The sequence below is a fragment of the Choloepus didactylus genome, chromosome 6 (assembly GCF_015220235.1).
Source record: "Choloepus didactylus isolate mChoDid1 chromosome 6, mChoDid1.pri, whole genome shotgun sequence".
In the NCBI taxonomy this organism is placed as follows: domain Eukaryota; kingdom Metazoa; phylum Chordata; class Mammalia; order Pilosa; family Megalonychidae; genus Choloepus; species Choloepus didactylus.
The window spans coordinates 139,466,060-139,493,485 of NC_051312.1; the positions used below are offsets into that span (position 1 = coordinate 139,466,060).

General features: G+C 37.6%; 1 pseudogene; it reads right to left on the minus strand.

The window, feature by feature from the left end:
* Nucleotides 1-11,119: 11,119 nt before the first annotated feature.
* On the minus strand, nt 11,120-12,055 carry LOC119537325 (annotated as a pseudogene).
* Between the last annotated feature and the right edge of the window lie 15,371 nt (nt 12,056-27,426).

Genomic DNA, 27,426 nt, shown 5'->3' on the forward strand with positions numbered 1-27,426 from the left:
ACACTAGATAAAGGGGGTGTGATCCACACGGTCTTCACAATCACACTGTCACCCCTTGTAATCCACATTATTATATAATTGTCTTCAGGAGTCCAGACTGCTGGGTTGGAGTTTGGTAGTTTCAGGTATTTACTTCTAGCTATTCCAATACATTAAAGCCTAAGAGGTGTTATCTATATAGTGCATAAGAATGTCCACCAGAGTGACCTCTCGACTCCATTTGGAATCTCTCAGCCACTGAAACTATTTCGTCTCATTTTGCATCCCCCTTTTGGTCAAGAAGATACTCTCAGTCCCACGATGCCGGGTCCACATTCATCCCCGGGAGTCATACTCTGCGTTGCCAGGGAGATTTACAACCCTGGGAGTCGGGTCCCACGTAGGGGGGAGGGCAGCAAGTTCACCTGTCAAGATGGCTCAGTTAGAGAGAGAGAGGGCCACATCTGAGCAACAAAGAGGTACTCAGGGGGAGACTCTTAGGCACCATTACATACAACTTTAGACTTTCCTTTGTGGTAATGAGCTTCATAAGGGCAAGTCCCATGCTTGAGGGCTTAGCACATCAAACTGCCAGTCCCAATGTTTGTGACAACATATGCTAGGGGATCAGCATCTTAAAGTTTAGAGATAGGCCTTACAATTCAGGGATAGAGTTAACTGCTGTAAGAGCTTACAATCTTGGGACTATTACAATTATTGTGTCCACGTTAGGCTATGTTCTAAGATTCAATTCTGAGTTTACACATTGTAGTTAGTCCATATTAGTGAGGCATCATCCCTCTCACCATGTTTTCTCCAACACTTTTACTCCTATATATATATTTTCCTACAATTTTATAAAGTTATATTCAGATACCATACATTTATCCACAGTGTACAATCAGTTGTTCATGGTATCATCATAAAGTACATTTATCACCACAATCAGCATTTGAACATACTGATTACTACAAGAAAAATTGGTTTTTTTTTTAGCAATAAGAAAAAATGATAAAAAGAAAAATAACATGTCATACAAGACAATATACTACTAAGGACAGCAAATAACACCACTACCAAGAATCCCATATTACTCCCCTATATCCCCTTCTCATATACATTTAGCATTGGCATATTGCCTTTGTTACATTTAATGGAGGTATATTACAATGTTACTGTTGGCCATAGACTCCAGTTTGCTTTGATTATGTTTTTTCCTGAATACCATCCCTTTTTCAAATTTCTACATGGTTGACATTCATTTGCTTTCCCACATGCAAAAACATTTTTATATTTGTATATTTAGTAACAGTCATTGGCCACTCCAGTTTTTGCCATGTTATACAGTCCCAGTCTTTATCATCTATCTTTACCTCTGGTGTCATACATTCTCCTATCCCACCTCTTTCAGCTTTACTCGCACACATCTATGTTCAGTGTACTTACAATACTGTGCTACCATCACACAGTATTATGCTATCTATTTCTGGATCTATGCAATCAATCCTAAACATTCTGTAGTCCTTCAGCATCAAATGGCTGATCTCTGCCCTCTTTCTATCTCCTGGTCACCTGTGTTGTCAGCTTTTAACTCCCAAAGTTTGTTCATTAATGTCTGTTCATATTAGTGAGACCATACAGAATCTGTCCTTTTGTTTCTGGCTAACTTCACTCAACATAATGTCCTCAAGGTTCATCCACATTATTACATGATCCATGTCTTTGTTCTGTCTTACAGCTGCATAATATTCCATCATGTATATATACCACAGTTTGTTTATCCACTCGTCCTTTGATGGACATTTGGGCTGTTTCCATCTCTTGGCAATTGTGAATAATGCTGCAATAAACATTGGTTTAAAATTGTCTGTTTGTGTCTTAAGTTTCAGTTCCTCTGAGTATATACCCAGCAATGGAATAGCTGGGTCATATGGCAAATCTATATTTAGCTTCCTGAGGAACCTCCATACTGTCTTCCAGAGTGGCTGCACCATTCTACATTCCCACCAACAATGAATAAGTGTGCCTCTTTCTCCACATCCTCTCCAGCACTTGTCATTTTCTGTTTTTTGGATAATGGCCATTCTGGTAGGTGTGAGATGATATCTCATTGTGGTTTTGATTTGCATTTCCTTAATAGCCAGTGAAGTTGAGCATTTTTTCATATGCTTTTGAGCCATTTGTATTTCGTCTTCAGAAAAATGTCTGTTCATGTCTTTCGCCCATTTTTTTATTGGATTCTTTGTCTTTCTGTTATTGAGATGCAGGATTCCTTTATATATTCGGGATGTTAAACCCTTATCTGATATGTGGTTTCCAAATATCATCTCCCATTGTGTAGGTTGCCTTTTTACTTTTTTGACAAAGTCCTTTGATGTACAAAAGTGTTTAATTTTGAGGAGATCCCATTTGTCTATTTGTTCTTTGGTTGCTCGTGCCTTGGGTGTGAGGTCTAAGAAACCACCTCCTTGCACAAGATCTTTAAGATATTGCCCTACATTTTCTTCCAAGAGTTTTATGGTCTTGGTGCTAATGTTTAGGTCTTTGATCCACTTTGAGTTAATTTTGGTATAAGGTGTGAGATGGACATCCTCTTTCATTCTTTTGGAAATGGATATCCAGTTCTCCAAACACCATTTATTGAACAGGCTGCTCTTTCCCAGTTGCTTCGGCTTCACTGCCTTATCAAAGATCAGTTGTCCATAGATGTGAGGGTCTACTTCTGAACACTCAATTCGATTCCATTGATCAGTATATCTGTCCTTATGCCAGTACCATGCTGTTTTGAGCACTGTAGCTTTGTAATATGCTTCAAAGTCAGGTAGTGTGAGACCTCCCACTTCACTCCTCTTTCTCAAGACATTTTTGGCTATTCGGGGCATCTTACCCTTCCAAATAAATTTAGTTATTGGTTTTTCTATTTCTGTAAAGTAAGTTGTTGGGATCTGAATTGGTATTGCATTGAATCTGTAAATCAGTTTAGGTAAAATTGCCATCTTAACTATATTTAGTCTTCCAACCCATGAACATGGTATGTTCTTCCATTTTTTCAGGTCTTGTTCAATTTCTTTTAGCAGTTTCTTATAGTTTTCTATGTAAAGGTCTTTTGTGTCCTTGGTTAAGTTTATTCCTAAATACTTGATTCTTTTGGTTGCTATTGTAAATGGGATTTTTTTCTTGATTTCCTCCTCTTGTTGCAATTACTTGTGTATAGGAACACTACAGATTTTTGCATGTTGATCTTGTAGCCTGCTACTTTGCTGTATTCGTTGACTAGTTCTAGTAGCTTTGCTGTAGATTTTTCTGGATTTCCTACATATGGAATCATGTCATCTGCAAATAGTGAAAGTTTTACTTCTTCCTCTCCAATTTGGATGCCTTTTATTTCTTTTTCTTGCCTAATTGCTCTAGCTAGAACTTCCAGCACAATGTTGAATAGCAATGGTGATAGTGGGCATCCCTGTCTTGTTCCTGATCTTAGAGGAAAAAGCTTTCAGTCTCTCCCCATTGAGTGTGATGTTAGCTGTGGGTTTTTCATATATTGCCTTTATCATATTGAAAAAGTTCCCTTCTATTCCTATCCTTTGAAGTGTTTTCATCAGGAAAGGATGTTGAATTTTGTCAAATGCCTTTTCTGCATCAATCGAGATGATCATGTGGTTCTTCTGCTTTGATTTATTGATGTGTTGTATTACATTAATTGATTTTCTTGTGTTGAACCAGCCTTGCATACCTGGAATAAATCCCACCTGGTCGTGGTGTATAATTCTTTTAATGTGCTGCTGGATTCGATTTGCGAGTATTTTGTTGAGGATTTCTGCATCTATATTCATTAAAGAAATTGGTCTATAATTTTCTTTTTTTGTAGTATCTTTGCCTGGTTTTGGTATTAGGGTGATGATGGCTTCATAGAAAGAGTTAGGTAGCTTCCCGTCTTCTTCAATTTTTTTGAAGAGATTGAGCAGGATTGGTACTAATTCGTTCTTGAATGCTTGGTAGAATTCACATGTGAAACCATCTGGTCCTGGGCTTTTCCTTTTTGGGAGCTTTTTGATGACTGACTCAATCTCTTTACTTGTGATTGGTTTGTTGAGGTCATCTGTTTCTTCTTGAGTTAATGTTGGTTGTTTATGCTTTTCTAGGAAGTTGTCCATTTCATCTAAGTTGTCTAGTTTATTAGCATATAGTTGCTCATAGTATCTTCTCATTATCTCCTTAATTTCTACAGCGTCGGTAGTTATATTTCCTTTCCCATTTCTGATTGCATTTATTTGCATCTGCTCTCTTTTTTTTTTTTGTTAGCCTAGCCAGTGGTCCATCGATTTTATTGATTTTCTCAAAGAACCATCTTCTGGTTTTGTTGATTCTCTCTATTGTTTTCCTGTTCTCAATTGCATTTATTTCTGCTCTGATCTTTGTTATTTCTTCCCTTCTGCTTGCTTTGGGGTTAGTTTGCTGTTCTTTCTCTAATTCCTCCAGGTGAGCAGTTAACTCTTCAATTTTTGCTCTCTCTTCTCTTTTAATATAGGCATTTAGGGCAATAAATTTCCCTCTCAGCACCGCCTTTGCTGCATCCCATAAGTTTTGATAAGTTGTGTTTTCATTGTCATTTGCCTCGAGGTATTTACTAATTTCTCTTGTAATTTCTTCCTTACCCACTGGTTTTCTAAGAGGGTGTTGTTTAGCCTCTATATGTTTGTGAATTTTATGACCTTCTGCCTTTTATTTATTTCCAACTTCATTCCATTGTGGTCTGAGAAAGTGTTTTGTATAATATCAATATTTTTAAATTTGTTGAGACTTGCTTTGTGACCCAACATGTGGTCTATCCTAGAGAATGTTCCATGATCACTTGAGAAAAAAGTGTATCCTGCTGTTGTTGGATGTAGTGTTCTATAAATGTCTGTCAAGTCTAGTTCATTTATCATACAATTCAACATCTCTGTTTCTTTAGTGATCCTCTGTCTAGATGTTCTATCCATTGATGAGAGTGGTGTATTCAAGTCTCCAACTATTATTGTAGAGGTATCTATTTCTCCTTTCAGTGATCACAGTGTTTGCCTCATGAATTTTGGGGCATTCTGGTTTGGTGCATAAATATTTATGACTGTTATGTTTTCTCGATGAATTGACCCTTTTATTAATATGTAGTGTCCTTCTTTGTCTCTTTTAATTGTTTTGCTTTTGAAGTCTAACTTGTCTGATATTAATATAGCTACTCCCGCTTTTTTCTGGTTGTTGTTTGCATGAAATATCTTTTTCCAACCTTTCACTTTCAGTCTATGTTTGTCCTTGTGTCTAAATTGAGTTTCTTGTAGACAGCATATAGATGGGTCCTGTTTTTTAATCCATTCTGCCAGTCTGTGTCTTTCTATTGGGGAGTTTAATCCATTTACATTTAGTGTTATTACTGTAAGGGCAGTACTTTCTACTACCATTTTGTTTTTTGGAATTTATATGTCATATCTTATTTTTTCCTCTCCTTTTACCTTTCCTGATAATCTTCATTTCTGCACTCTTCTCCAACTCTCTCTCTCCTGTCTTTCCTATCAGCCTGTAGCACTCCCTTTAGTATTTCTTGTAGTGCCGGTCTCTTATTCACAAACTCTCTCAGTGTCTGTTTGTCTGAAAATGTTTTAATCTCTCCCTCATTTTTGAAGGAAAGTTTTGCTGGATATAGAATTCTTGGTTGGCAGTTTTTCTCTTTCAGTATCTTAAATATATCATGCCACTGTCTTCTTGCCTCCATGGTTTCTGCAGAGAAATCTGTACATAGTCTTATTGACTTTCCTTTGTACGTGATGGATTGCTTTTCTCTTGCTGCTTTCAGAATCCTCTCTTTGTCTTTGACATTGGACAATCTGACCAGTAAGTGTCTTGGAGTAGGTCTATTGGGATCTATTCTATTTGGGGAAAGTTGTACTTCTTGAATCTCTAATTTTCTGTCTTTTATAAGAGTTGGGAAATTTTCAGTGAATATGTCTTCTATTACTCTTTCTGCCCCCTTTCCCCTCTCTTCTCCTTCTGGGATACCCATAACACGTATATTTGTGCGTTTCATGTTGTCACTCAGCTCCCTAAGACCCTGCTCATATTTTTCCATTTTTTTCACCATCTGTTCTTTTGTGTGTATGAATTCTAATGACCTGTCTTCCAGTTCACTGATCCTTTCTTCTGCCTGTTCAAATCTACTGTTGTGTCCCTCCATTGTGTTTTTCATCTCCTCCATTGTGGCCTTCATTCCCATGAATTCTGCCATTTGTTTTTTTAAGTTTATGAATTCTTCTTTATGGTCAGCCAGTGTCTTCTTTATATCCTTCAGCTCTTTTGCTATATCTTCCTTCATTTCATCAAATTTATTTAGCATTAGTTGCCTCACTCCTGTGTCCCAGCTGAGCTATTAGTTTGTTCCTTTGGCTGGTCCATGATTTCGTGTTTCCTGGTATGGCTTGTTATCTTAAGTTGTCTAGGCATCTGATTCTCTTGATTAGTTTATTTTGGAGCTTGTTTTCTGTCTTTTACCTAGTGGTTTTCTTGTTGGTTGGCTTTGTTTTCTGGCCTCTGTTATTCCGTTCAGCTTATTCTAGACCTCTAACTTAGGTTCTATTTAGTTGATCAGAATTTTTCCCCTCTTGTTTTTTCTGTTTCTTGCTCTGCCTCTATGTAACCTTTTTGTGAGTGGGTCTCCTCAGATATGGTCGACCCTAGTCAGATTTTCCCAGTCTAGTGAGGCCCAGGTCTCATTGGGAGGGTATGGCGTTTTCCTGAGAATGAGACCCTCCTATGAGGCCTTTAGAATTGTTGCTTTTCCTCTCCTGTCCAGCAGGTGGCGCTGGCCAGCCCGCAGCTCCCCCACCAGTATAAGGAGGTGTGGAGCCTTTAGTTCTCCTGGTGACTCTGATCCTGTCGGGGGTGTGCTGACTGAAGCTGGAATCTGAATTCCAGCCCCTGGGGTCTGAATTCCCAGAAGGAGGACTGCCAGTTGAGCTGGGCCTCCCTCCACTCTCCCAATCCTCAGAATTCCAGTTGTCTCTCAGGGGCACTATTCCCTTCTCCTCTCTCCTCTTTGGGGCCTCTCCAGGTATATTCCTTGGTCAGCCTGAGTTGCCAATTAAAGACGGGGGTGGAGGCCTTCAGTAGTGAATACGGAATTCAAAGACACTGTAGGTACTCTGTCTCCCCTCAAGCCCAGCCTAGTCCCTCAACCTGGGCTTTCCGATAGCAAATAACCACATATATTACTTTTAGATTTAAAAAAAAAAAAAAAAAAAAAAAAAAAAAAAAAGTAGAAAGAAATCAAGAAAAATGAAAAAAATAAAAAAAAGATTGTTTTAAACGTTTTTCCCCAGCCTGGAAGTTTTGTCAGTGTCAGAATAGAGCATTTAAAGATATGCTTTGGGCTATTGTCTGATAATTACTCTCCAACTGCTTCAGTTCCACCCCTGCCGGGGGCTATTGAAATGCAAAAAGTAAGGGATCAGGGAGAAGCCAGAAGGGACAAAATGTAAGGGGAAAAAAAAATGGCTTTTTTGGAGTCTGGGAATGGGTGCCCGCTTTTACGTGCCCCCACTTCTTGGAGCCCAGCCCTTCTTTAGCACCCCAGCTCCCAAAGTTAGTTAATTAATTTGTTAATTAATTCTGCAGTTGAGGCTGGTTTGAGCCTCCCTTCTTGCCCTCAGCAGATTGCTGTTTTTTGGTTTTTTTTTTTTTCCCCCCTTTCAGGGAGCCGACAGCAAGACAGTCTGTGAGGTCTGGGTGGGGAGGGGCGCCAGACCCCTGGTCCAGGGAACTTACAATGTTCGCTGCGATCTCAGCTTTTCCTCCAATTCCAAACTTGTGTCCAATGTGTGACTGGTTACTGGAGACCCCGGAAACACTGTTTCATATAGTTCTTGGGTAATTGCCAGCTGCTCTAGGGGAGAGACGAAATTCTCCAAAGTAGTTTTCTTTTGCATTACCACATGGTTCATGTGGACTGTCAATCAGCTTGTAGGAGTAGAATGGCAGAGGGTCCGGAAAAGTGCTGAGATGATCTAGGAATTAAATCACTTTTGCTCAGTGTTAGTGTAGGTCTAGATTAAGGATTTAAGTAGCTCCTTGTTTGTGATGAGATTTAGGATGCTGAAGAATTTCAATACATTTGTAATTGTAGAAATTATAGGATAGCAGAATATCTGTCCTTTCCTTTTTCTAGGGGAGAGATGTAGGGGAATGTAATTTTCCAGGATTACCTGATAGAATCTGTAGAGCAAAATTTGTAGAGCAATGGCCAAAAGATTAAGTTACCCTTCTTTTATTGTTACCTTTGTTCCCATAGTCAATATTTACCACCTCAGTTCCCCAGTGGGCATTAACAGTTATTGCCCCTTAGGACAATGGGCCACTCAGAAGGTGATCTGGAAGCAGGCCAACTGTCCATGCCATATAGCTTATGAATTTCAGAGCCTACTATATGTAGAGTTTTTTCCTGGTTCTACAGAAGATTTGACTGAGGCGTGGAGAAACTTCTTCATTTATGTGGAACTGAACAGCGGAGTCTGCCTCATTGGTGCATTCTTAATATATACTACAGTGTCAGATACCACATCTCTCTCTTTCACTCTCCCTCTACTCTCTAGCATCTATTAATCATCTATCTTCTATCTAATTATCTATCTATTATGTATCTATCTAATCTAAAATCATCTTCCTATCTATATTACTATTGAAATAGAATGCTAGTGATGGCTCTTGCTATCAGAATGTATCAGTAAAGGTGTGATTGCACAGACCTTGACACAATCCTTTAGAATAGTATGGAATCAAAGCTTGCTAAAGCTGAAAAGATCTTTAGAAATGATCTAAGTTAGGAATCAGAGATGAGTTTAAGATCTCCATAAACAACCTGAAATTATGTGATAGGTTTGTGTATATATAAAAAGGAATTATTTTTGAGAAACAGCTATAGATTTGAGACTCTTCAGAGATATATGATCTCCCCAAAGACTAAAACCACCTGATTCAATGCATTTATTTTAAATTAAGATGGAAAGCTAAGAAAAAATGAGGAAGTGGTTTGCTCAAGTGCATGCAATTTGGAGCAACAAGACCCCAGGTATTCTGTTTTCTAGTCCAGTACTATTTTTATTAAATGGTGATTCATAAAATGTTAAGAAGAGAACTGCATTGACTGGCTCTCAGTTACCTTTCCATCCTCATGTCTTCCCTCTGTCTACTTTCACACTGTACATCTTTCAGTTTTCTGAATACACTCAGAACACCCCAAGCCTTTGTACCTGCAGCCTGTGCTGCAGGGAACACTCTTAGCCCCGTCTTAAGCTGGTTTACTCCTACAGGTCCCAGAGGAGATGCCCCTTTCTCTGGGAAGCGTTCCCTGTCCCTTCCCACGTGCCCTTCTCTGTGCCCCTAGAACCCTTGCTTCTTCCAATGTGGTACTTGATAACTGTTGAGGTTTTCCTTTACTAGCTCAGTTTTACTAAGAACTATAAGATCTATGGGTAAGAAAGAGTTTATCTTATAAACATTACCCCAAAATATACAGTGATTGTCTACTTCTCTCAACCTGCACTGCCAATACTGAAGGTACAGCTAGGATAATATCTCCTAGCTTCCAGGTTGAAAAAGATCACTTCCTAGTTGATCTCCTAAATTTCACTTCTGCCTCCCTTCAATCAATTGTTCCCCCAACAGCCATACTCATCTTTTACATTCATGTTTAGGCTACTCCCTTGGTAAACCCTTCAAAGGCTTTTCATTGCCTTTTAAACAGGAAAAAAAATCATATGAACATGATAGATAAGGTGCTGTCTAACCTGGTCTTCACCCACTCTCCAACCTCACTCATCCCATCTTTTCTAACTTGATGGTTAGAAAAATTTTCCCTCAGTCCCTCTTCTCTAACTCTAAGGACTTTGCAAATACTACTCCCTCTCTTTGGAATGTTCTCCTCCTACTCTTTCCCTGGGTAACTGCTCATTCTCAAGCCTCAGTTTAAAGGTCTCTTCCATGGTGGTGTGTTCCTGGTTGTTACTCTAAATGGATTTTTCATTACCAGCCCACCCTACAAAGCCCAGTTCTTTTCTCAAAAGCCATTTATCAAAAATTGCAACTATATACTGATTTGTGCATTTAGTTGTTTGATGTCTGTCATCCACAACAATACTATAAATTCCATAATTTAGGAGCCATGACTATATTGTTTACTGCTGGTACTCAGCCTAGCACCAGGGGACAAGACAGGTGAAGCAGAAAGGTGCCTAGAAGCAGCGTTTAAGGAGGCACTCACTCTCAGGTTTGTGCAAGTCCTCACCCTACATTTACATGACCCTGAGTCTGTGCATCTCCCTAAAATTTGTACCTTAGCTTCTCTTTGACTCATTCTCTTCCAGTCCCTGAGTAGCACAGTGCTTAAAACATATCAGAAATATTAATAATATTTTTGAAGGAATGGTTGAATGATTCTCTCTGTATTTGGTATCTATTAGATGTGATTTGATTTGGGAATTGGGGCTATCCAAATATCTCATGGGTCTCATCATTCTTCCTTTATGAGATTCCCACAAGAGCTGTCATCACATAAAGAACAATCCCATAGCAATTAAGAATCAAAGAACTGTTTGTTATGCAGTCAGGATTTGGTTTCCTACTACAGGGGTTCTGGTTAGTGACACTCTGTCTAGTTGGAAGTCCTTGCAGGCCTCTTCCTCTTGTCTAAGCTCCAGATCTCAACCCCCTGTTTCAGCACCTCCCGATACCTACATGGCACAGGAGACTGAAGCAGTATAGTTGCGTAAGCACACGAATGTGGAGGGAGAAGCAGCAGCTTCCTTGCATGAGGCCACATGCTTGTACCTGCTCATAAACCCAGAAATTCATCCCAACAGGAAAGGTGCCCGAACCAGAATTCTGAAATTTGACCAATTGGATCAGCCTTCTCTGTGGGGAGGTGGAGATCCAAGGAAGACTATAGGGAGGAAAATGAAGTCTTACTTCCAGCTTCCCTATTGTATATTCACGAAGAGTGTGCTTTTATCATGTGAGAAAAGCATAGGGTTTTGCCTGAATGATTTGAACTTTTAAAAAAATGGAATAAACTTTAAGCCTCCTGGTCTAATAGGTACTTTTTCTTTTCTTGTGGCCCTCATAGCCTCCTAGCTGCAGGGGGCCTGTCCCACCTCAGGGCGTCTTTCAGCGTCTGCTTCACCGTATCATTGTGGAGACTGAAGATGAATGGGTTCAGGAGGGGGTGACAATACAGCCCAGGATGGACACACCTTTGCTGAGCAGCATTGACTGGGCCTCCGACAGGCAGATGTAGAGGAAGATGGAGCTGCCATAGACGATGACCTCCACGGTAAGGTGGGAGACACACGTGGAGAAGGCTTTCCTTCACTCAGCCACTGCGGAGGCCATGAGGACAGCAGCAAGAATGCAGGAGTAGGAAACTGAGGTCACCACCAGAGAGCCCAGCAACACTGACATGGAAAGCCACCAGCAGGCCGGTGTCCCCACAGGAGAGCCTCAGCAAGGGCCAACTGTCACAGAAGAAGTGGTCAATGCCATTGGGACCATAGAAAGGCAGGCTGGCCATGAGGATGCTGGAGCAAAGGATCCAGAGGAATCCAGAGAGCCAGGAGGCCAGCACCAGCTGGGAGCAGACGTGACCACTCATCAGGGTCTCATAGTGGAGTCGTCGGCAGATTGCCAGGTAATGATCTAGGGACCTGACGGCCAAGAGGAAGAAGTCGGTGGTGCCCTGGAGGAAGTACAGGTAGGACTGGATGAGGCAGCTGGCAAATGATATGGTGTGGTTCCCAGTGAGGATCATGACAAGCATCTTGGGACCCACAACAGACGCAAGCAGCAGCTCCAGGAAAGATAGTTTCCGCAGGAAGAAGTACATCTGCGTGTGCAGGCGACGGTCAAACCAGCTGAGCGCAATGATCAGCAAGTTGCCCGTGGCTGTTACAATGTAGGTCACCATCAACCCCAGTAACAGTAGGAACTGCAGGATATGGCTCCTGGGGAAACCCAGAAGGACAAACCTGGTCACCTGAGTCCAGTTTTCAGGGTTCATCTCTACTCACCTGCAGGGGAAAAGAAACAGAACTTTGTAACTGATCTTCAGCTACCGATCAGCAGTTAGTTAATAGCTAAAATGATTATTGATCACCTAGCACTTCCTTATGTTCTGGGAATATGCTGATCTGTATAGAGTAAAACAAGTTCTTATAGTAAGCAGTACAGCAATAAAAACGTAATGGCATTGATCACCAATTATAAATTAGGTAATTTATCTGCAGTATCTCCTCTTGCAGCTACCCTTAAAGACAGGCAATACATTCTCATAGATAAGGAAAGGTTGACTGAGGCAGTTTGAGCGATACCTTCGTCCTGTGATCAATAGGGAGCAGGTGGGTAGAGGCAGGATTTAACATCAAGGCTCTGTGGTTCTAAAACCCATTCCACTTCACTTTTCACTTAGGCTGAGTAGCTCATAGTAATGAGAGCTTAGAGGAACTTCCAGAGGAGTGGAAGGGTCAGAGAAGAACTTACAGTATAAAGGCACCATGAGCAAAATCTCATCAGTATCAAGGTTTCTTGTTTTAGTATTTGTTTGCCCTTATTTATTTTGGCTTAACATAAAATAACAGGATGAAAATCTGGGCTTTTGGTATCTTTAGAGATTCTTCCTTAATCAGCCAGAAAAGCCACAGGGGTATGGACCTGTAACAAAGTCCCAAATCCTGTCATAAGGTATTTGTGTGTTTGTTTGTTTTTTGCCAAGATCTCTACATTGTAAATGAAACCTCTCCTCCTAGTGCAACATTTACTAGCCTTCTCTCAATTTCAGTTCTCCAGCATTATAATAGCATAAGATGGGGAGAGAGAGGAAACTTTACGAAAGGCAATAGGATGTGTCAACTTGCCTCTTTAACTTTCTCCTTGATTTGGAGATATGTTCATCTTGTCCTTGGAGACTTGGGCATCTTGTGAAATTCATCTATAAGCTTTGAGGAATTGTGTTTTGCTAGGCATCTTGGTTCTGAGATCCTTTTCTCACATCTGGCACCAAATACTCAGAATTACATAGGTCCCGCCTATGGGTTAGAGAAAATTTTAGAAAATATTCTAAGATAAAAAGAATGCAAGTTGTCATCAAGTGGCTTTGTTTAATTGACAAGACCCTAAAGTGTAGAGAGCTTTTTTCAAAGTGTAATCCAAGATCATTATTTCTTTGGACTCCCAGTGTTAAAGATAGGGGGTGGGAGGGAGGGCAAATACTTGCTCAGTTCTGTCTAAAGCCACCTTAACAGATAGTATCAACTGGGGTAAGGAGAAGGGGTGCTCAGAACATGTTTATGTCAGTTTTGGCATAAATCCTGAGATTTAAGCAGCTAAGCAATAATAAAGCTTCATTCCACTAGCCTATAGAATATATCTCTAAAAGCAAAGAAATATCTTAAAACCCAGAAAAGGATGCTGTAGTACTATTTCTGGACAATATAATCATTTCAGATATGAAAAATATGCAAACTGTGGCTCTTTCCAGTATGTCAGGCAAATATCATTATTAAAAGTTATTTATAAAGCCTTGCAGTCTAACACACAATATGTTTCTAGCTACTTTTATAAAATATATACTATATTTGTTTTGATTATATTTTATAAAATGTAAAATAAATTCTACTATCTGGTATTCCAATAAAAGGTACCTGTTGGCCACTTAGAATTCTCCATTAACTTCATCAGTTGACCTACTCTCATATTACTCCAGATAATATCTCAGTCCTGTGTATACATGTTTAAAACTCTTGTCATTTAACTTCAAAAAAGCCTTGTAGGTTGGTCTTCATAATATCCAGAAAGATATGCCTAAGTTACACAGTTAAAAATTTTTAGAGTCATTATTAGAAATGACTTCTTGAATTCATGTACTTTGCATTGAAAAATACTGCTTGAGATGGTGAGAGCTAGTGAAGGGAATTAGAACTATGAGGACACACACACAAACACACACATACATATTTTTATTCGATCTACACAAACACAATCTATACAATTAGGTAGCTATCACTATTTCTACTTTACAATTGGGCAACTGTAACAAGCAGGTTTTTTAAAAAGCTAAGATGCACACTTAAGCAAGTCTAAGCCTGATATCTGATTATGACACTAGGAAATATGTCTACAAAACTTGAACTTCCTAAGAAATTTTAAAAAAAGATATCAGTTTTGAATGCCACAATGTCTGGGGGTAGGGAGTGCAGCATGGAACATATCATAAGGCTAGTAATATTTAATTTAGCATTTAAGGATGAATTTTTCCAGATCAAGAAGGAGTGTAAAGCTTTTAGGTTTGTTAAGTAATCAAATACCAAAACCTGTGAGTTTTTCAATGGTGAATTAGGAAGAAGATTAGATAATTCTTGATTATTAAACTGCTATTTAAAGTATACTTGTAGTTACTAGGTAAGTATATGCTGCTTTAAAGGTTGCAAGACCAGAATATTGTATTTGTTGAATGAAAGAATGTTTTAAACCTGATGAAGAGCATCATCACCTGTTATAGAAATATAAGATGAGTTTGTCTCTTGAGAGAGCAGAAATTTAGTTTCTCTTCAGTTTCTTCCCATCTCTGCTAGTTTTGGCATAATTTGACTATTTAACTATTATGTGGTATTCTTGCTTTTAAATTATTTTCAAATAATCTTGTTAATGTTTTAATTTTAAAAAGAGATGTAAATAGTTTGAGCTATTTGCATTCTAATAGAAATAATTTAAATTTTAAAGACCTTATGATATAAAGGGCTAGAGCAGTAATTTTGGAATGAAAAATTTCCCCAAAATTGTGCTGCTATTTTGGACAGGGTACTTCACCTTTTGCTCTCTCAAATGTAATAGGTTACAAGTTAGTCCTCTAAGGGCAAAACTTGAGATTTGAATAGAACTTCAGTGAGTATTATACTAAGGATAAAATTTTCTAAAACCTGGAGGCTTGGTACTTTACTCCCTCATTAAAAAGGAGGTTGTGTGACTCATTTTCTGGATGCACAGAACATGCAAATCAGAGCTTCCAGGGGTGCAGTACTGTGTTTTATTGGCTCAAGTGTTGGTCTCCCTATGTCACAGAACTCAGTAACCAAAGATATGCATGGAGGGCCTTCATTCTTATCTTCCCCCCATAAAAAGAAAGCTTATTTCTATATACAAGGAAATGTACATTTTTCAGTACTCCAAATCTATATGCCTTAAACTCTACATAAACAAAACTGCTTAATTTCAGCAGATAATTTCTAAGTCAGGAATAATAATTGTTTCTGGGAACACACTTCTCCCTGTGATACAAGGCTCATAAAAGTTTCCTTTTTTACCTCTTCCAATCCTGCATTTCTTAGGCTTTCTCCCCAACCAGCTTGAGGAATATGAACTCACAGGTCTTACGCCAATTGAGGGTCAATAGAGTAAATGGAAGTCTTCTTGCATCAATAGGAGTTTTTGTTTCAAGGAACACTAAACAAAACCCCTTCACTGTGTTGACAGAGAAGTTCCTATAACTTTGTATGATTATTTCTTTCCACACCCAATCAATTAAAATTTACTTTAACTTTCTTTGAACTCAAATCCCAAAAGGAAACTACCTTGACCCAAGTTCACTAAAAATAAACAGTGTAATCAATCCTGTGAGGCTATAGGAGTTGAGTTTCTTGAAAACTGTTATAGAGTAGCAATAGTACTTCTTCAACCAAAAGAGCTATGTCTTCAGTACAAGCATAGAAGAAAATTCGCTACGTCATTCAAACTTTGGGAAGTGATCTTAAACTAGGTAGTGCCTCAGGAAGACCTTGAGTTTCTTAACCATTTAATGAAATGACTAGAATGAAATATTTTATTAACTCAAATAACAAATCCATTAAATTAAATAACAAAACCCACCCTATATCCAGTAAGCACTGGTCATTGGGTCATATACTAGTTATCACATATACTAGTTGCATGAACTTGGATAAGTTGCTTAAATTCTCTGTGCTTCAGTTTTCTCATCTGTGAAATGGGTTTCAAGGATATTGATTGTGCATAGTTTGTACCCTGGTAATCAGTACGGGTTAGAAAAAACATTTGAATATTTGTTCTCATCATGTAGAACAGATAAAAATTTTCATTTACATAAAGTCTACAAAGCTAAAATTATTCATTTTCCACATCCTCTCCCCACTCCACCTCCCCAACAATGGTGAACTTAAAACTTATTAAAACCTGATTTTATTTTGATAAAAATACTGGAATTTCAGAATGCACAGTCTGAACTTTCATGTGCCTGCACTTTCCTGGGTGCAGTTCTCCTGAAAGATAATGCACACAGGGTAAATTGAGCATGCGGTAAATTGTGAATAGCATTGGCTTAACAGAAATTCAATAAAATCTACAGGATGTATTTAAAAGTTCTATCAATGGTTAGCCAACCTTAGTTGGAATTAGGAAATGTAAAGTCCTGTCAACCTTTATCCTGGAGAAATTTATTTTTGTAAATTATGTTTGTTTTTCTCTCTTCGAAAATGAGGAGCGATTCCATGCTACTCTTACAGGTCCACATGCTAAGGATATTATGCTTTAGAATATACAATAAATAATTTTGCATTGATCAGAATTATCTACCTAGAGAAAATTTTTCAAACATTCTAAGATTTCCAAATCTTTTCCCCTTAAATAAGAGTGGTGGGATCAATGAAAGCTCTCTGCTATTAATGTGGGAAAAGGGGGTCAGTGTGGAGCCAGCTCTGGTTTTCAGGAAATAGGAAAACTCTTTCACAAGAGAGTTAACTGCTGGAGTGAGTCCTGTGGATGCATGCTTTCAAAATTTATCATATTTCCCTCCCTGCTCTCCCTGGGTGGGTTCACATCTGTAGGGTACACATCTGTAAAGAATCAGTCCTGGAGTCCCAGTCTAGAATCCATTTCTTAAGCACTTCAAATGATTTTGTAAGCACTTAATTCCCTGTAATTTTTCTTGCTTAAAATTCCCAGAATGTTTTCTATTTCCTTCACTGAATCCTAACTGATACAAATCCTAATCAGGATGGAAATTTGATGAACTACAGCACCTTATATAGATGGTGCTTTGGTGTCCTACTTGATTCCAAAGATTTTCCTCATAAAAGCAGTCCTAGGAACCAGAAATGGGGCCTAGTTGCAGATAAGTTACAGTCCAAATATTTACATTCATCCTAAGAAAGAACATCACAATATGACAGTCTTTCATTTTAGAACAAAGATGGAATATCAGTCTGAGGGGAGACTGGTGTCATTGCAATATTTTACAAAATATGAATTTTTTTTCTCTGTTTTCCTTCGTTTTTTGTTGTTTTTCATGCGTACTTAGTTTGGTTAATCCATGTGAATGGGTTAGGGAGAACTGAGGTGTCTACTGGTTAACTGAGCTAGCTCAGAAATTACTCTATAGCATCAGATTGTTCTGTGTGACGTTGCCCACAGTGAGAGTATGTGTTGAAGTATGTCAAAGTTATCTTTGATACCATCTAGATTCTTTTCTGGAAACTGATCATCTTTCTCCTAGATAGGATCATTTATTGGCAGTTTAAATTCTCTTGTGGAGTGCTTTTTATTTTTTCCCCTTTGCGATCAAAATTTACCCGTATTTGTTAACTGAATAAGATATATATGTCTAGTGCCACTAAAAGGGGCTAGCATCACTAAAGACTACAAGCCCCTCCCCTACTGACAGGTATTTATAGCATTAAAAAAAAAGACACACACACACCCCTCTATTATGTTATAACCACCAAAGCAGACAACCACTGACAATTAATGAGGCCTGATGGTTACTTAAAAAGTTTGAGATGCCTAACATTTCTTGTAGCATTCAGAAAAAAGAGACCTGGAAGGTGACATAAAACATCCCCTGAAAAAACCATTCCCAGAGATTCAGTGAATTAAAGGACAAATCCCACCTGCTTAAAACTCTGGAGGACAATAGAGACAGGAGAAAGACTACAGAAAAGCTGAATTGAAGAAAAATTCAAGGTAGGAAATTGCCATCCTGGAATACCAGTCCTACTCTCTCCTCTCACTTGGTCCTGGAGTCCCTCAGAGGCAGAGAGGCTGGGATCCCTCCCTCCAACCATAGTCACAGACTTTAGAGCCACTTTCAGGAGCATGCTAGAACCCCATGCATATCCAGACACTGAATCCCAAGTCTGCAGAGATCCAGGGCAGAAACCTTGGGAGTTGCTGCATGCATAAGGGCCCCAGGTGGGTGGGAGTGGGGGTGGCAAGGAAGGAAAGAAGCAGCTGGAAAGTGATGCATTCACTCATTCTGGTTTCTGTTTGCTGGACCAACATAAAACAGGCTACTCTGGAATGACCCACATTTCTGGATTGATGCCATCTGGCTCCCCAGGGTGGGATACACCAAAAGGGAAGAAACTGGAGGCACAAAAGTCTCAGGGAAATTAAAAAAAAAGTTGTGAGGGTTAAATTGAACTGCTGTAAGGCAGGAGGTTACCAGAACTGAAAAGTGCAAAGAAAAAGGGACACTGAGTGAGGGAAAGAATTTAAACAAATCATAAGAGCCAGGGAGAAAATTCTGCACAAAAACAAAAACAAACAGAACAGATCAAGATTCCCAGAGAAATAACAGAGGAAAGGAAGCTTGCTCCTGGAGGGGAAACAACAGCACAAAAAGTGCAGTCTCAAAAATTGTACCATGTATCCAGGGCAAGAATCAGATGAAGAGCTGTAAAAATCTGATCAGCTACACATGGGCTATTCTGATGGTCTGGAATAAGGTGGACTAAGCATCAAAAGAGTCTTAACACAAAGTCAATCGACAATTAAACCCTAGACATGAGAGAGAAGCTGACCTTGAGTAAACTCATCAAGATAATCAGATACCTAGACATCAGCAAAAATTAAAACCATACTAAGAAAAAGGAAGGCATGATCTAGTCAAGGGAACAAATTAAAACTTCAGAGGAGACATAGAATATGGAACAACTTATCAAAGATGTTCAAACAAATTTCTTAAATCAACTCAAGGAAATGAAGGAAAATATAGCTAAAGAGAAAGATACTAGCAAGACATTGTGTGAGGCTAAAGAAGAATTTCAACGTATAAAGACAAAATAAGTTATGGGGATGAAAGGCACAACAGAAGAGATAAAAAATACAACAGAGGCATAAAACAGCAGATCTGAGCAGGCAAAATAAAGAATTAGTGGACTAGAAGATAGGACAATTGAATTCTTACAGACAGAAGAACAGATAGAGAAAAGAGCAGAAAAACTGAGCAGCGTCTCAGGGAATTGAGTACTAGCATGAACTGCACAAACATAAATGTCATGGGTATCCCAGAAGAAGAGACGGGATAAAGGGAAGAAAGAATATTTCAGGAAATACTGACTGAAAATTTCCCAACTCTCATGAAAGACAAATACACGAGTCCAAGAAGTGCAACATACTCCAAACAGAATAAACACAAACACACCTACTCCAGGATGCATACTAATCAGAATATCAGATTCCAAAGAAAAAGAGAGAACTGAAAGCAGCAAGAAAACAAAAAAAGATTCACCACATACAGGGCTCCTCAATAAGACTAAGTGCCAATTTATTATCAGAAACCATGGAGGCCAGAAGGCAGCAGTATGATATATTTTAGTACTTAAGGGGAAAAACTGCCAGCTAAGAATTCTTTATCTGGCAAAACTGCCCTTCAGAAATGAGGGAGAGTTTAAAATATCCACAGACATATAGAAACTGAGAGTTGGTCAATAAGAGATCTACCCTACAAGAAATACTAAAGTGAGTTCTGTGGTCTGAAGGAAGAAGACAGGAGAGAGTGGCTTGGAGTAATGTGAGAAAATGAAGATTATCAGTAAGGGTAAAAAAAGAGAAAAAGAAAAACTTTACATGTAAAGACCAAAGGTGAAAATGGCTGAGCAAGTATTTCCTTAACAGTAATACTGAATGTTAATGGATTAAAATCCTCAATCAAAAGACACAGATTGGCAGAATGGATAAAAAAGCATGATCCAACTGTATGTTGTTTACAAGAGACTTACTTTAGACCTGAAGACACAAATAGGTTGTAAGTGAAAAGTTGGAAAAAAATATCCCATGCAAATAGTAACCAAAAATAAGCTGGGGTAGCTATACTAATATTGGAAAAAATAGACTTTAAAAGCAAATCTGTTGTAAGAGACACAGAAGGACACTATATATTAATAAAAGGAGCAATCCACAAAAGAGAAATAGCAATCATAAATATTTATGCATCTAACCAGGGTGCCCCAAAATACAAGAGCAAACACTGGTACAACTGAAGGTAGAACTAGACATCTGTACACTAATAGTTGGAGACTTAATACACCACTTTCATCAATAGATATAACATCTAGACAGAGGATCATAACTTGGATAATATGATAAATGAACTAGACCTAACAGACATTTACAGAATATTGCAGCCCCAAACAGCAGAATATACAGTCTTCTCAAGGATAGATCACATGTTGGGTCACAAAAGTTATCTCAACATTTAAAAAGATTCAAGTTATAGGAAGCATTTTCTCTGATCGCAATGGAATGAAGCTGGAAATCAATAACAGGCAGAGATTTGGAAAATTAAAAAGTTCACGGAAGTTATAGAACACAATCTTAAACAATCTGTGGGTCAAAGAAGACATTGCAAGGGAAATCAGCAAATATCTCAATATGAATGAAAACAATACAACATATCAAAACTTATGGGATGCAGTGAAGGCAGTGCTGAGGGAAATTTTGTAGCCTTAAAGACCTACATTTAAAAAGAAGAAAGAGCTAAAATCAAAGTTCTAACTGCACAACTGGATGAACTAGAAAAAGAACAGCAAACTAATTCTGAAGAAGCAGAAAGAAATAACAAAGATTAGAGGAGAAATAAAGAAAATTCGGAATAAAAAACAGAATCAACAAAACCAAAGTTGGTTCTTTGAGGAGATCAATAAAATTGACAAATCCTTAGTTAGATTGATAAAGATAAAAAAAAGAGAAGAGGCAAATAAATAAAATCAGAAATGAGGGGGTGGGCATTACTACTGACTCCACAGAAATAAAAAAGGTTCATAAGAGGATACTTTGAACAACTCTATGCCAACAAATTAGACAACCTAGATGAAATGGACAAATTCCAAGAAACACACAAATAACCTACACTGACTCTAGAAGAAACAGACCACAACAGACCCATTACAATTAAAGAGACTGAATCAATCATCAAAAACCTGCTAACAGACACCCAGGAGAGTGAATCTCCCTGGCAACGTGGAATATGACTCCCGGGGAGGAATGTAGACCTGGCATTGTGGGACGGAGAACATCTTCTTGACCAAAAGGGGGATGTGAAAGGAAATGAAATAAGCTTCAGTGGCAGAGAGATTCCAAAAGGAGCCGAGAGGTCACTCTGGTGGGCACTCTTATGCACACTTTAGACAACCCTTTTTAGGTTCTAAAGAATTGGGGTAGCTGGTGGTGGATACCTGAAACTATCAAACTACAACCCAGAACCCATGAATCTCGAAGACAGTTGTATAAAAATGTAGCTTATGAGGGGTGACAATGGGATTGGGGAAGCCATAAGGACCACACTCCACTTTGTCTAGTTTATGGATGGATGAGTAGAAAAATAGGGGAAGGAAACAAACAGACAAAGGTACCCAGTGTTCTTTTTTACTTCAATTGCTCTTTTTCACTCTAATTATTATTCTTGTTATTTTTGTGTGTGTGCTAATGAAGGTGTCAGGGATTGATTTAGGTGATGAATGTACAACTATGTAATGGTACTGTAAACAATCGAAAGTACGATTTGTTTTGTATGACTGCGTGGTATGTGAATATATCTCAATAAAATGAAGATAAAAAAACAAACAAACAAACAAACAAAAAAAACTTGCTAACAAAGAAAAGCCCAGGACCAGATGGCTTCACAGGTGAATTGTACCAAATATTCCAAGAGGAGTTAATACCAGTCCTGCTCAAACTCTTCCAAAAAATTGAAGAGGAGGGAACACTACCTGACTCATTCTGTGAACACTACCTGACTCATTCTGTGAGTCCATACAAGTCACTGCACCCAGACGGGCAAACACCAGACATAGAGCAATCTCTGAAAGAAAACATTATGCAATCTCTCAGCAAGGGAGAAACAACAACAAAAATAGGTAAAATGGACTTCATCAAAATTGAAAAATTTTGAATGTCAAAGGACACTGTCAAGAAAGTGAAAAGACTTACAGAATGGGAGAAAATAATTGCTAGCCTCTTATCAGATAAAGTTTTAATACCCAGAATATATAAAAACTGCTACAACTCAAAAAAAAAGAGATAAACAACTAAATTTAAAAAAGGACAAAGGACTTGAATAGAGAGTTCTCCAGAGAAGATATACAAATGACCATTAAACACATAGAAAGATGCTTAACATTGGTGGTCATGAAGGAAATGCAAATAAAAACCACAATGAGATACCACTTCCCTCTCACTAGGTGTTTATTATTAAAAAAAAAACAAAACAGAAAGTAGTAAGTGTTGGTGAGGATGCAGAGAAATGGGAACCCTTTTACATTGCTGGTGGCATTGTAAAATGGTACAGGCACTATGGAAGTGAGTCTGGTGGTTCCTCATAAAGTTTAAAATCAAATTACCATCTTACCCAGCAATCCCACTTTTTGGTATATAATCAAAAGATTGAAAGCAGGGATTTAAACAGGTATTTGTACACCAGTAATTATAGCAGCATATTCACAAGAGCCAAAAGGCATACGCAACCCAAGTGTCCAACAAGAGATGAAAGAATTTTTTAAAATGTGATATACACATACAATGGGAATATTATTCAGCTGTAAAAAGGAATGAAGTTCTGATGTATGTTGCAACATGGATGAACATGGAAGCCGTCATGTTGAGTAAATTAAGCCAGATACAAAAAGACAGTATTGTAGATCTCACATGTATGAAATACCGAAAAGAAACAAATTTCATAGAGACAGAGAGTGGATTATAGTTTTCAAGGGACTGGGGGGTGGGCAGAGTTTGGAAGAGAGAGTTACCACTTAATGGGTGCACAGTTTCTGTTTGAAATGATGCAAAAGTTAAAGTAATGGGTATTGGTGATGGTAGTATAATATTACAGAAGTAGTAATACTAATGAAGTGTACACTTGAAAGTGGTCAAATTGGAAAAAATTGAGTTGTCTGTATGTTACTACAATAAAAAGTTAAAAAATCCTTAACAAAATTTTAGCAAGTTAAATCCAACAATATTTAAGGTATAATACAAGATGACTATTTGGGGTTTATTCCAAGAATGCAGATTAGTTTAACATCAAAAATCAAACATTGTTATTTATGATATTAACAGCCTTAAAAAGAAAATCCATATGATTATCTCAATAGAAATAGAAAAAGCAATGGACAATAGCCAACATACATTCCTGATAAAACCTCTCAGATAATTATAAATATAAGGGAAATTCCTTAAATTGATAAAGAGCATCTCTGAAAATCATAGAGCCAAGATCATACATAACCTTTAAAGGCTAAATGCTTTCCCCCTAAGACCAAGAATAAGGCAAGGATGTCTGCTTTTCTCAATTATATTCATTATACTGGAGGTTCTAGCAAGGGCAATAAGGCAAAGACAAGAAATAAAAGACAACTGGATAGGAAAGGGAGAAGTAAAACTGCCATTATTTGCAGGTAAAATTGTCCACATAGAAAGTCTTACAGAATGTACTTATTAATAGAACTAATAAGTGAGTTTAGCAAGCTTTCAGTATACAGGATCCTTATATAAAATTGATTACCATGTACAAGCCAGATTGAAATAAAAAAGATCATTTACAATAGCATTGAAACTATGAAATATTTAGGGATAAATCTGACAAAATCTGTTCAAGGACTACACACTTAAATCTAGTAACTTTGCTGAGTCAAATTAATGAAGGCCTAAACAAATTGAGAGATGTTTTCATGAATTGAAGGACCCAATATTGTTAGGTTGTAAATTCTCTCCATATCCTTCTATAGAGTCAATACAATCCCAAAGTTCCAGCAGATGTTATTACATAAATTGACAAGATTATTCTAAAATTCACGTGGAAATGCAGCAGACCTAGAGAACCCGAGGCCAATTTGAAAAGGAAAGTCAAAGAATACTTATACCTGGCTTCAAGACTTATTATAAAGCTTCAATAAACAAGACATTGTGATATTGGTGTAAAAAACAAAATATATATAATGCCCAGAAATTGACCCAATTCAGCAATTTATTTTTTACAACTGTGCACAGGCAATTTAATAGAGAAAACATTGTCTTCTCAGCAAATGTTTCTGGAATTGGACATCCATATGCAGAAAAGATAAAAGATAAACTTTGAGCTATACCTCATGTCATATACTGCATTTAACTTAAAATGTAGCACAGACTTACATGTAAAACCTAAAACTATAAAACTTCTGGAAGAAAACAGAGGATGATCTATATGATCCTGGGTTAGGCAAATGTTTCTTAGATACAAACCAAAAGTACAATGAATATAAGATAATAATTGGTAAATAAGACTTTATCAATATTAACAACTTCTGTTCTTCAAAAGATATTATTCAGAGAATGAAAAAAAAAAAAGTCCTGCAGATTGGGCAAAAATGTACTGAGGTATATGAGAGCTCTGTATTTTCTGCATGATTTTTCTGTATACTGTACCTACAATGTCTCTAATTAAAAAACTCAGCAGTAAAATGACTTATCACTCAATTATGAAATGGGCAAAAGATCTGGAGACACTTCTCCATTGAAGATATACAGAGGACAAATAATCATATAGCAATATATTTAGCATCATTAGCCACTAGAGAAATGCCAATTAAAGCCTCAATGAAATGCCACTACACAGTTATTAGAATGTCTAAAATTTAAAAGCTTGGCAATACCAAGATTAGAAAAGGATGTGGAACAATTGGAACTCGTATACAGTACTGAGCACTGGTGGGAATACGCAATGGTAAATCACTTTGGAAAATATTTTGGTAAATTCTTAAATTGCTAAATGTATTCCTACTATATGATCAAGCCATTTCACTCCTAGGTATTTCATTTCATGAGAAATGAAAACACATGGCCACATAAACTCTTGTACACAGATGTTATTAACAGCTTTATTTGTAAACTCTTTAAACTATTTCAAGACAAACGCTCGAAACATCCAATACGTCTGTCAAAGGTGAATGAATAAATAAACTGGGGTATATCTATACAATGGAATACTAGTGAACAATAAAACAGAACAAACTATTGATGCACAATTATCATAAATGAATCTCATTGTTATGCTTAAGAAAGTATTAACACAGAGAAAATTACATACTATATTATTTCATTTATATAAAATTCTAGGAAATGCAAACTTAAATCTGATGTTAAAAAGCAGATAGATGATTTCTTTCTGAGTGATCCGTACCACAAATAGATACTTGAAAAGAAGTACAAACAAATATTGATGGGCAAAACATTCACATTTAAATGGGGGAAATATGTTGTACTAGGATAAACCAAGAACCATGTGGAAGGTCAATAAAAAATACTTTGGCTAAGGCCATTATAAAAGTCAATGACTGGACAGAGTTTTCCTTAAATACCCTGAACCAAGAACTCTCCAAGCCTTTGCCAAATTGCTCTGTGTGTGTTGGGGCAAATGACAGTTTACAACTCTGCTTTAGCCTTCACTTCCTGTTTGAACACAGCCTTGAAGACAGCCAGAGTGAGAAATTAGGACTTCTTTTTTCCTGAGAAATTAGAAAGACCTTTCCTTGGAATGCATTTGGCCTTCTAGATTCCCAGGAATACATCAGAGCTTTTCAAAGCCTCTCATAGGCATTTCGTATTCAAACTTTCCCTTTTAAGTTTTTTTGGTTAGCCTGTTTGTCCCAACAGTTACCACCATGTCCAGCAGCTGCAATACTAAAGAATTTTGATAAATACTCTGGTAAAAATGCAGTTCTGAGTCAGGTCAAGAAAAGACAAGCCCGGTGAGTGGGGGTTTCCAGTTAGCTGCACTTATCATTCTCCTGCCTTATATTGTTATTAAATGTTTCATGTACATAACTAGATTTTAAGAACTTTAAGAGCAGAGACCCCTTATACTTCTTATGTGTTCCAAATAAGGTTAAATAAATACAATATTTGTTCAATCTGGTATTCAGAATCTAGAAATAAAACAGAACACAAGAATTTTTCACAGTAGAGTTACGAAGTAGGAAAATGTGTTTTGTATTCAGTAGGGGAAAGAGAAAGTGCTAATCTCAGTTGTTTGCTTCTTTTGGATAATGCTGTATTTGAGTTTGGTTTTGAGATTTAGGAGATTTGGTGCATTTATCTATTACAGATTTACTTGAAATTTAAAGGGAAAGGGAATAGAGAATTAATTAGTAGTAATTAAAATGAAAAATTTCTTGATCAAAGGAGGGCAACTTAATAAGACTATCATTTTCCCAGCCTGCATAGGAAAACTACTATTTTACTTAAGGAATATCTCAAATGGATAAGAAACAAAACCATTATTACAACAGGATAATTTTATAAAGTAGTACATGCTTACAGGATTAAGCGTTCTTACTACTGGTCAATATATGGCATGGAACTTCTGAGGCAGTTCACCAGTACTCCTGAATATGTGGTATGCAAAGGAGATTATGATGCATGTAATCAAGGGGAACAAATATCTTCATAGAATGAAGAACTTCCCCAGTAGCAACAGCATTCAAATAATGAATATTCAAGTGATTAATGATTTCAGGCTGCTGTTTAAAAAATGTGAACTTCTGTAACATATAGTTAAGTTACCCCCTTGATGGCAGTGTTCTCTATATACTCAAATTTAATAAAATAGCAGGCTAATGAGTTGTAGCCTTAACTCTGACACTTTCTAAGTGAAGTTGGGCAAGTCACCTTTCTCTTCAAAGTTGTATTTTATCATCCTGAAAAGTGTAGTTTCTTTCCTTGAACTGGGTGGTGGGTATATGAAGGTTGATTTTATTGTTTCTATTTATGTTATCTGTATTCTTTTACATGAATTATATATTTAATAAAATCATTTCATAAGAATAAAAATTTAATATAACAAATCAGGATATAAACAGCATTTTACATACCTCCAGATGTCATCTAATACAGTCCTTTCATTTTACAGATGCAGAGCTTGTGAATGAGACATTGAGGCAGTTCACTTAGCTAGAGGAAGCAAAAGAAGTTAGTGGCTGTGCTGAAACTCAGTTATACTGACTCCTACTTGAAAGATTTTCCCCCTCCATATCGATATATGGCTCTGTTTTCCTGGAGGACAAATTAAGAGCCTCACACTGCCGGTCAGGGGGGCAGGCTGCCTGCTGTAGACTC